Source organism: Hyla sarda, chromosome 4 (assembly GCF_029499605.1).
Source record: "Hyla sarda isolate aHylSar1 chromosome 4, aHylSar1.hap1, whole genome shotgun sequence".
In the NCBI taxonomy this organism is placed as follows: Eukaryota; Metazoa; Chordata; class Amphibia; order Anura; family Hylidae; genus Hyla; species Hyla sarda.
The window spans coordinates 323718843-323727649 of record NC_079192.1 but is presented as its reverse complement, the minus strand read 5'-3'; positions in this window follow the sequence as shown (position 1 = coordinate 323727649).

The window sequence follows — 8807 nt, the reverse complement described above, 5'->3', positions numbered from 1 at the left end:
TTTTTTTAAATAGAGTTTTTTCTGCGTATAGTTGCGCATATTACTGCCCTCATCAGTGCATACCGCATACGTACATCCAAGTATTGAACCATTTAGTACCGGTTAAGCTATCAAGGTGCTCCATACCGTCAAAGTCCAAACAATAGCATTCACCAGCTGGTGTTTTACAAAAATACTGATTTTTTTCTGAGTATAGTTAGGCATATTACTGCCCTCATCAGTGCATACTGCATAGGTACATCCAAGTATTGTACCATTTAGTACCTGTTAATCTGTCAAGGTGCTCCAAACCGTGAAAGTCCAAACAATAGTATTCACCGGCTGGTGTTTTACAAAAATACAGAGTTTTTTCTGTGTGTAGTTACGCATATTACTGCCCTCATCAGTGCATACCGCATAGGTACATCCAAGTATTGTACTATTTAGTACCTGTTAATCTCTCAAGGGCCTACATACTGTGAAAGGACAGCCGTAAGTAATCACCTGCTGCTGTTCTAGACAAATACTGTTTAAAGAGTAGTGTAGCGTATTGTAATACCCTCATAAACGCACTAAGTATGTCAGGCAGGGAAGTGCCAGGACGTGCACAGAGGAATGGCAGAGGCCTAAATACTTCAGGCAGAGTTGGCCGCAGACTTGGGGCGAGTGGCAGCAGGAGTCGCAGAGAGAGGCCTGAGCTTCCGTTATCAGCCAGCGGTCGTGTCTCCACCAGCAACCCATCTGCTGTCGTCGATTGGTTAACACGCTCATCCACATTATCACAAGTGACATCTGACACCCCCAGTCAACAGTCGGTGGGTTCCTCAGACACAACCATCAGTTGGCATGGCCCGGGAGCAGTCCCTGTCCTCCCATTGCCTTTGTCCTATACTGTTCCCTCTTCTAAAGAAGTATCTTATGCTGTGGGTTCAGCTCCACTATTTACTGAGGACTATCTAATAGAGGACAGTCAGCAGCTACTGGACAGCCAAGAAGGGGAGGAGACATGCGCCGCTTGCTCCGCTAGGCGGCCAAGTAGTGATGCGGAGAGTGACGTGGGAGGCGGTGTTGCAAGGGTTCAGGGTCCTGAAGCAGACACTGTTGGGGAACCTGAGGAGGACATCAGTGACGTGCACACACCTGTTGTAGATGATGAAGCCTATCGCAATTGGGAGCCAGGTGCAGAAGGGGCTTCATCATCATCAGGAGAAGAGAGTTGCAGGTTGCCCATGAGGCAGCAAGGCGGTAGCACGGTTGGCAGTCAGCGTGGTGGCAGTAGTGGAAATTCAGGAGCCAAACATGCCCGGGGGAGACCACCTGCTTCATGTCAGCCTACCTTTTCGGGAGGTAGTGGAACAGGGGTTCCTGGAGATGGCGCCAGTAGCAGTCAATTAGTGCGGACTGCAGGTGGGAAAATCAGCTACTCGGCGGTGTGGAAGTTTTTCATAAGGCATCTGGAGGAGGTTCACGTAGCCACATGCAAGATCTGTCGGCAGAAGGTGAAGCGTGGCCAGGGTCCCAATGTCGGCACCACGGCCCTGCGTCAACACATGCTTCGCCACCATAAAGCGGCCTGGGAGAACCGTGGCTCTGACGTAGTGGTCCAGCCTGCTGCATCACCCAGTGGCCATCCGCTCTCTCCTTCATCCAGCCAAGGCTCCACCACCTCAGCCGAAGGGAGCTGTGTGTCAAACCCTCCTTCTGTCGCTCCTGCTTCTCCCGCTTTTAGTCAGCCATTCCGCCAACAATCCATCGGCGAAGCCATGTCCAAGAGACAACAATATGTGCCCACTCATCCAACGGCGCAGAAGTTGAATGTGCTCCTGTCCAAGTTGCTGGTGTTGCAGTCCCTCCCTTTTCAAGTGGTGGACTCTGCACCTTTCAGAGAATTGATGGCTTGTGCTGAGCCGAGGTGGAGAGTGCCAAGCCGTCATTTCTTTGCGAAGAAGGCAGTACCAGCCCTGCATAAGTTTGTACAGGAGAAGGTGGGCCAGTCCTTGAGCCTGTTGGTGTGTTCAAAAGTGCACGGCAGCGCCGACGTGTGGAGCTGTAACTAAGGGCAGGGACAATACATGTCTTTTACAGCCCACTGGGTAAATGTGGTTCCTGCAGAGCCACAACAGTAACTTGGACAGGTCACACCGCTTCCTTCTCCACGCTCTCGCTCCCAGGCAGTTGGTCCTGTTACAGTGTGCGACTCCGCCTCCTCATCCTCCACCGTGTCCTCGGCCTCCACTGCACGTCCAAATCTCGGAGGCCCTTCATCGTACCATGTGTGTAGGGCACGGCGGGGTCAAGCTGTTCTTCACATGGTTTGTCTTGGCGAATGGAGTCACACAGGGGAGGAACTGCTTAAGTTCATTTGTAAAGAAATCCGAGTATGGCTTACTTCACAAAATCTGGAAATGGGAACCCTGGTGACCGACAACGGAAAGAACATCGTGTCCTTGCTGCGACAAGGAAGTGTGAAACATGCGCCCTGCATGGCACACGTGTTGAATCTGGTTGTCAAGCACTTCCTCAAGTCTTCACCCCATGTGCAAAACGTCCTGAAAATGGCAAGGAAACTGTGCATGCACTTCAGCCACTCGTACACCGCCAAGCACACCTTCCTTGAGCTGCAGCGTCAGAACGGTATCCCACAACATAGTCTTATTTGTGACGTTGCCACGCGTTGGGATTCCACCCTCCATATGTTGGACAGACTATACGAACAAAGAAAAGCCATCACTGATTTCTTGATAATCCAAGCAGATAGAAGTACTCCCCTGTGTAACTTCAATGTGAACCAGTGGCAGCTCATACATGACACCTGCCATTTGCTGAGGCCCTTTGAGGAAGCCACATTATTTGTGAGTCGCCTGGATTATGCCATGAACGACGTAATTCCAATCCTACATTTCCTACAGCAAATGATTGAAACCATGGCTGGTCACGGCAATGGAGACGTTGCACCTACATCTCAAGGCTACATGAGCCCTGTGGGGCCTGAATTGGAGGAGAAGGTTGATGAGGGGCAGAGCGGAGTACAGTTTAGGTTGAATGAGATGGCCGGTGTTTCTAGTCATCGGACAGGAGAGGAGGGCAGGAGAAGCCAGAGGAGCTGGAGGGTTATGAGGAAGGTGAGACAGAGGACCCAGACACACCGTGGCAGTATGCAGTGGAGATGGAGGCAGGTAGTCCCTCTGAGTCACTGGCGCAAATGGCACGATGCATGCTCAGTTGCTTGCGTAGTGACCCCCGAATTGTCAAAATTCGTCAGCGGGATGACTTCTGGATCTCCACCTTATTAGACCCTCGCTACCGTCCCAAAATGGGGGCCTTTTTTACACCCACTGAGAGGGAGGACAATCTGACCTACTACAGAGAGATTCTACGTAGTCAGTTGGCTGATGCCTATCGACCACATGGTCCATCCACTCGCAGGTCTGACTCGGGGGGCCCTCTGCGCTCACCTTCCACTGCCATGGCTGCTGGGGAGGGGTGGCAGGAGCAGTACCAGCTCAATCAGCAGCAGCCTGAGTCTACAGTCGCTGATGAGTAGCTTTCTTCACCCACATAGTGAAGCAACTCATCAGCAGCAGGTGGACATGGAGCAGGACCTGAACCAGCAGGTGGTGGCATACCTTGACATGGCCATGCCAACAACCATTGAAGATCCGCTGGACTTATGGGCAGCCAAACTTGATTTATGGCCGCAACTAGCAGAGTTTGCCCTGGAAAAGCTGTCCTGCCCGGCCAGTAGGGTGCCATCAGAGCAGGTGTTTAGTGCAGCCGGGGTCATAGTCACCCCAAGGCAAACTCGTCTGTCCACTAAAAATGTGGAGAGACTGACGTTTGTGAAGATAAATCAGGGATGGATCAGACAGGATTTCCAGCATTCAATGCAAGATCCCTCTGAGTATATTGACCATGCTGCTACACCAACATTTCCCATTTATGGTTGGTTATGAAACCCTCTTGGGTTATCAATTACAGTTAAGAAACCCTCTTTGGTACTGCCATTGCCTGCTCCTGGCTCATCCTGTGTCTTTCAGGAACTACTTGCCTCACTGATGCTTCTGGCCTTGGGCCTTTAATATTTGGATGTTTAGCAGTAGCTAAATACATGCTTAATGCAAATTTCAACATTGATCTTTAAATGCAAGGGGTTATGAAACCCTCTTGGGTACTGCTAATGACTGCTCCTGATTCATTCTGTGTCTTTCAGGAAATCATTGCCTCCCTGATGCCTCAGGCCTTGGGCCTTCAATTTTTGGATGTTTAGCAGTAGCTAAATACATGCTTAGTGCAAATTTCAACATTGATCTTTAAATGTAAGGGGTTGGTTATGAAACCCTCTTGGGTACTGCTCCTGACTGCTCCTGACTCATTCTGTGTCTTTCAGGAACTACTTGCCTCCCTGATGCCTCAGGCCTTGGGCCTTCAATTTTTGGATGTTTAGCAGTAGCTAAATACATGCTTAATGCAAATTTCAACATTGATCTTTAAATGTAAGGGGTTGGTTATGAAACCCTCTTGGGTACTGCGAATGACTGCTCCTGACTCATTCTGTGTCTTTCAGGAAATAATTGCCTCCCTGATGCCTCAGGCCTTGGGCCTTCAATTCTTGGAAGTTTAGCAGTTGTTAATACATGCTTAATGCAAATTTCAACAACGATCTTTAAATTCTCGGCGCTCTGCCAGGGCCTTCTCCTACCCCGCCGGGGCCGATCAGAGGACCTCACTAAACCATCCAAGCGGAAGTAGAGACATGCGGTGTCTACAAAGGGCAGGGACTTAATGGACCCGAGCTTATGACCCGCACTTTGTTGTGATTCTTCTTTCTTCTTGGATATGTGCTTGTTCTTAAACAAAGGTACAAAAACCAAAAATGGCCAGTCAGGGCCATGGAGAAGTTGCGCCTATATCTTACGGCCACATGAGCTCTGTGGGTGCTTGTGAGATTAGGTCCTTTGTACCCACACGGCGGGGTCCGGGACACAAATTTGGATTTAAATTTAAAAAAAAAAATCACACATTTCAATGGTCTCCTCATGCTGCAGCCAACTCCAGGCTGCGTCATTCTGGTAATATATAGAGAGCACTCGCTGTCCTAAATTTTCATTAAAATTTTTCGGCAAAAATGTTTGTCTTTTTTATTAGGGATTGTGAAGCTTTGGTGCGTAGTCATGCATCAGCCAACTCCAGCCTGTGCCATTCAGGCAATATATGGGTTACTGATGCCGCTGTGGGTCCTGGGTCTGGGAATTTCAAATTTTCTCATAGGTAGCACCCGCTATCCAAAATCTTTGGCTTAAATTTTTTTATTCATCTTTTAATCTTAGGGATTGTGAAGGCCTAGTGCCTACTCATGCTGCTGGCAACTCCAGGCTGTGCCATTCATCCACTATATGGTCTCCTCATGCTACCAACACCTCCATGCTGTGTCATTCAGCCACCATATGGTGTCCTCATGCTGCCAACACCTCCACGCTGTGTCATTCAGCCACTATATGGTGTCCTCATGCTTCAGCCTCATCCAAGCTGTGTCATTCAGCCACTATATGGTGTCATCATGCTGCCAACACCTCCACGCTGTGCCATTCAACCACTATATGGTCTCCTCATGCTGCCAACACCTCCACTCTATGTCATTCAGTCACTATATGGTCTCCTGACACTGATGCCACCACCAGTCTCTGTCATTGTGCTGCTGTGCGGCAGTGATTCTAAAAGCGATGCCGGTAATCTGCATGTTATTCTGAATAACAGTATTATTTCACTAACCCAGCACACTCCATATGCGTTTTAGAACACAGCAAAGTGTTCTATACCCCTATAGAGGCTGTATGTCGGCTAGAAATAGCCTTTTTTAATATAGATATGCCGCGAAAAAATTTGGATCAAAACAAACTTTTTCGGAAAATTTTGAGAATCGGCCGAATCGAATTTTTGAAACGTTTGCTCATCTCTAGTGGATACACAAAATGTTAGCACTATGAGGGACATTTATCAATGTTTGCTTATGTATTCTTTTTTTTTTAGTAATTTTTTCCTTACTTTTTTTTTTGCTTATGTGTGACTTATTTATCAACTGGTTTCAGCCTGTTGATAATTTTCTTTCACGTAAGCAATTTTTCCTTTTTTACTTTGGTAGTAGCTTTTTCTGCTCCATGTTTAAGCTGGAGTAAATTTAGTAAATTTTTAACCCTGTTGCGACTCTTTTTTGCCCAGTTAATAAATACCTGACTACCCGTAGTCCATGTTAAAATTATTACTACGTCGTTAATTTTTGGAAAACTTGCTTTTCTCGCTTTCAAGTCAAAATGTTGCACGAAAAATCGCGTAGTCGCAGTTGCGACAATTTTGCGACAATTATAGTAAAGAAAACCTGACTAAACCTGTTGATAAATGTCCACATATGAGCCCAATGTGAACATTTCCACTTAGGTACTAACTTTTGTTGCCAAGATTTAGACATTTATGGCTGTGTGTTGAGTTATTTTGAGGGGGCACAACATTAAACACTGTTATACAGGCTGTGCACTCACTACTTTACATGTAGCAGAGTGTCATTTCTTTAGTGTTGTCATATAAAAAGATGTTGTAAAATATTTTTTAAAATGTGAGGGGAGAACTCACTTATGTAAGATACTGTGTATGTATGCCTTACATCCGCTCCCCTTGTATAACACATGCTCAGGAGCTGTTATAGTGGGACGGTCCCGGCGTAATCAGCTGCAGGGACCCATGGCTGATGCTTGATCACTGATCACTGTGATTCCAGGCATTAACCCCTGAGTCTAAAATGTAAACTCTGGCTGCTCAGCAGAGCTGATAGGATGCAAGGGGGGCCTACCTGCCTCCTTACCATCCCATCGGTGCTCCTATGCTCCAGTCAGCCATGGCAGGCTAGAGCAATGGAGCCATAACACAGATCACTGCTATGAGGTAGCATTGTTGAGTGTATGCAGTCTAATGATTAAATGTGATTTAACACCTTCCCAATGAAAGTATGAATCCCCCCTTTTCTCATAATAAAAAAATGTTAAAAATAAACAAACATATATGCTATGGCCAAATGCATAAATGTCTAAAATGTAAAAATCTAATGTAAATGAATCCGTATAGTCACTGACCTATTCGTATAAAAAATACCAAAATCCAGAATTGCATATTTTATTGTATACCCTAAATTTTTTTTATAAAAAGCTATCAAAAAGTCCCATCAAAACAAAAATGGTACCTATAAAAACTACGGATAAAAATTAATCTAAAAAATGTGGGTATCATTGTAATCGTTTAGACCTACAGAATGTACATAATGTGTAATTTGTACCGAAAAGTGCACTGTGTAGAAACGGAAGCCCCCAAAATTTACAAAATGTTATTTTTTTTGCCCAACAAACAATTTATTTTTCTTGGTTTTGCCTTAGATTTTGAGGTGAAATGTTGATGTCATGCATAGTAAAATTGGCAGCGTAAAAAAACAAGCTCTCGTATAGGTCTGTAGGTGAAAAATTGAGTGTTATGATTTTTAGAAGGTGAAGGGGGAAAACAAGAGTGCAAAAAATATCCCCTAAATATATATATATATATATATATATATATATATATATATATATATATGTATACACAGGGTGGGCCATTTACATGAATACACCTTAATAAAACGGGAATGGTTGGTGATATTAACTTCCTGTTTGTGGCACATTAGTATATGTGAGGGAGGAAACTTTTCAAGATGGTTGGTGACCATGGCGGCCATTTTGAAGTCAGACATTTTGAATTCAACTTTTGTTTTTTCATTAGGAAGAGGGTCATGTGACACTTCAAACTTATTGGGAATTTCACAAAAAAAACAATGATGTGCTTGATTTTAACGTAACTGTATTCTTTCATGAGTTATTTACAAGTTTCTGACCACTTATAAAATGTGTTCAATATGCTGCCCATTGTGTTGGATTGTCAATGCAACCCTCTTCTCCCACTCTTCACTAGTGTTGAGCGGCATAGGCCATATTCGAATTCGCGAATATTCGCGAATATATGGACGAATATTCGTCATATATTCGCGAATATTCGCATATTCGTTATATTCCCGTTTTATTTTCGCATATGCGAAAATTCGCGTATGCGAAAACTATCATATGTGCATAATAGCATATACAAAATTAACATACGCGAAAATTCGTATATGCGAAAATTCGCATGTGCTAATTTTCGCATGTGCTAATTTTCGCATATGCTAATTTTCGCATGTGCGAATTTTCGCACGCCAGTCTCACACAGTAGTATTAGAGCCTTCTTTACACCACACAAGCTGGAAGCAGAGAGGGATGATCACTGTGATGTGTACTGTGAAAAAAAAAAAAAAAAAAAAAACGAATATTCGTAATTACGAATATATAGCGCTATATTCGCGAAATTCGCGAATTCGCGAATATGCGATATTCGCGAATAATATTCGAATTGCGAATATTCGTGAGCAACACTACTCTTCACACACTGATAGCAACACCGCAGGAGAAATGCTAGCACAGGCTTCCAGTATCCGTAGTTTCAGGTGCTGCACATCTCGCATCTTCACAGCATAGACAATTGCCTTCAGATGACCCCAAAGATAAAAGTCTAAGGGGGTCAGATCGGGAGACCTTGGGGGCCATTCAACAATGACCAATCCACTTGGAATCCAGCACTAGGAATGCTCGGACCTGACACGTTCCCTGAGTTTTTCCAGCAAGATGGTGCACCACCACATTGTGGGTGTCAGGTCTGAGCATTCCTAGATGAATAGTTTCCTGGAAGTGGATTGGTCATCGAGGGCCAGTTGAATGGCCCCCAAG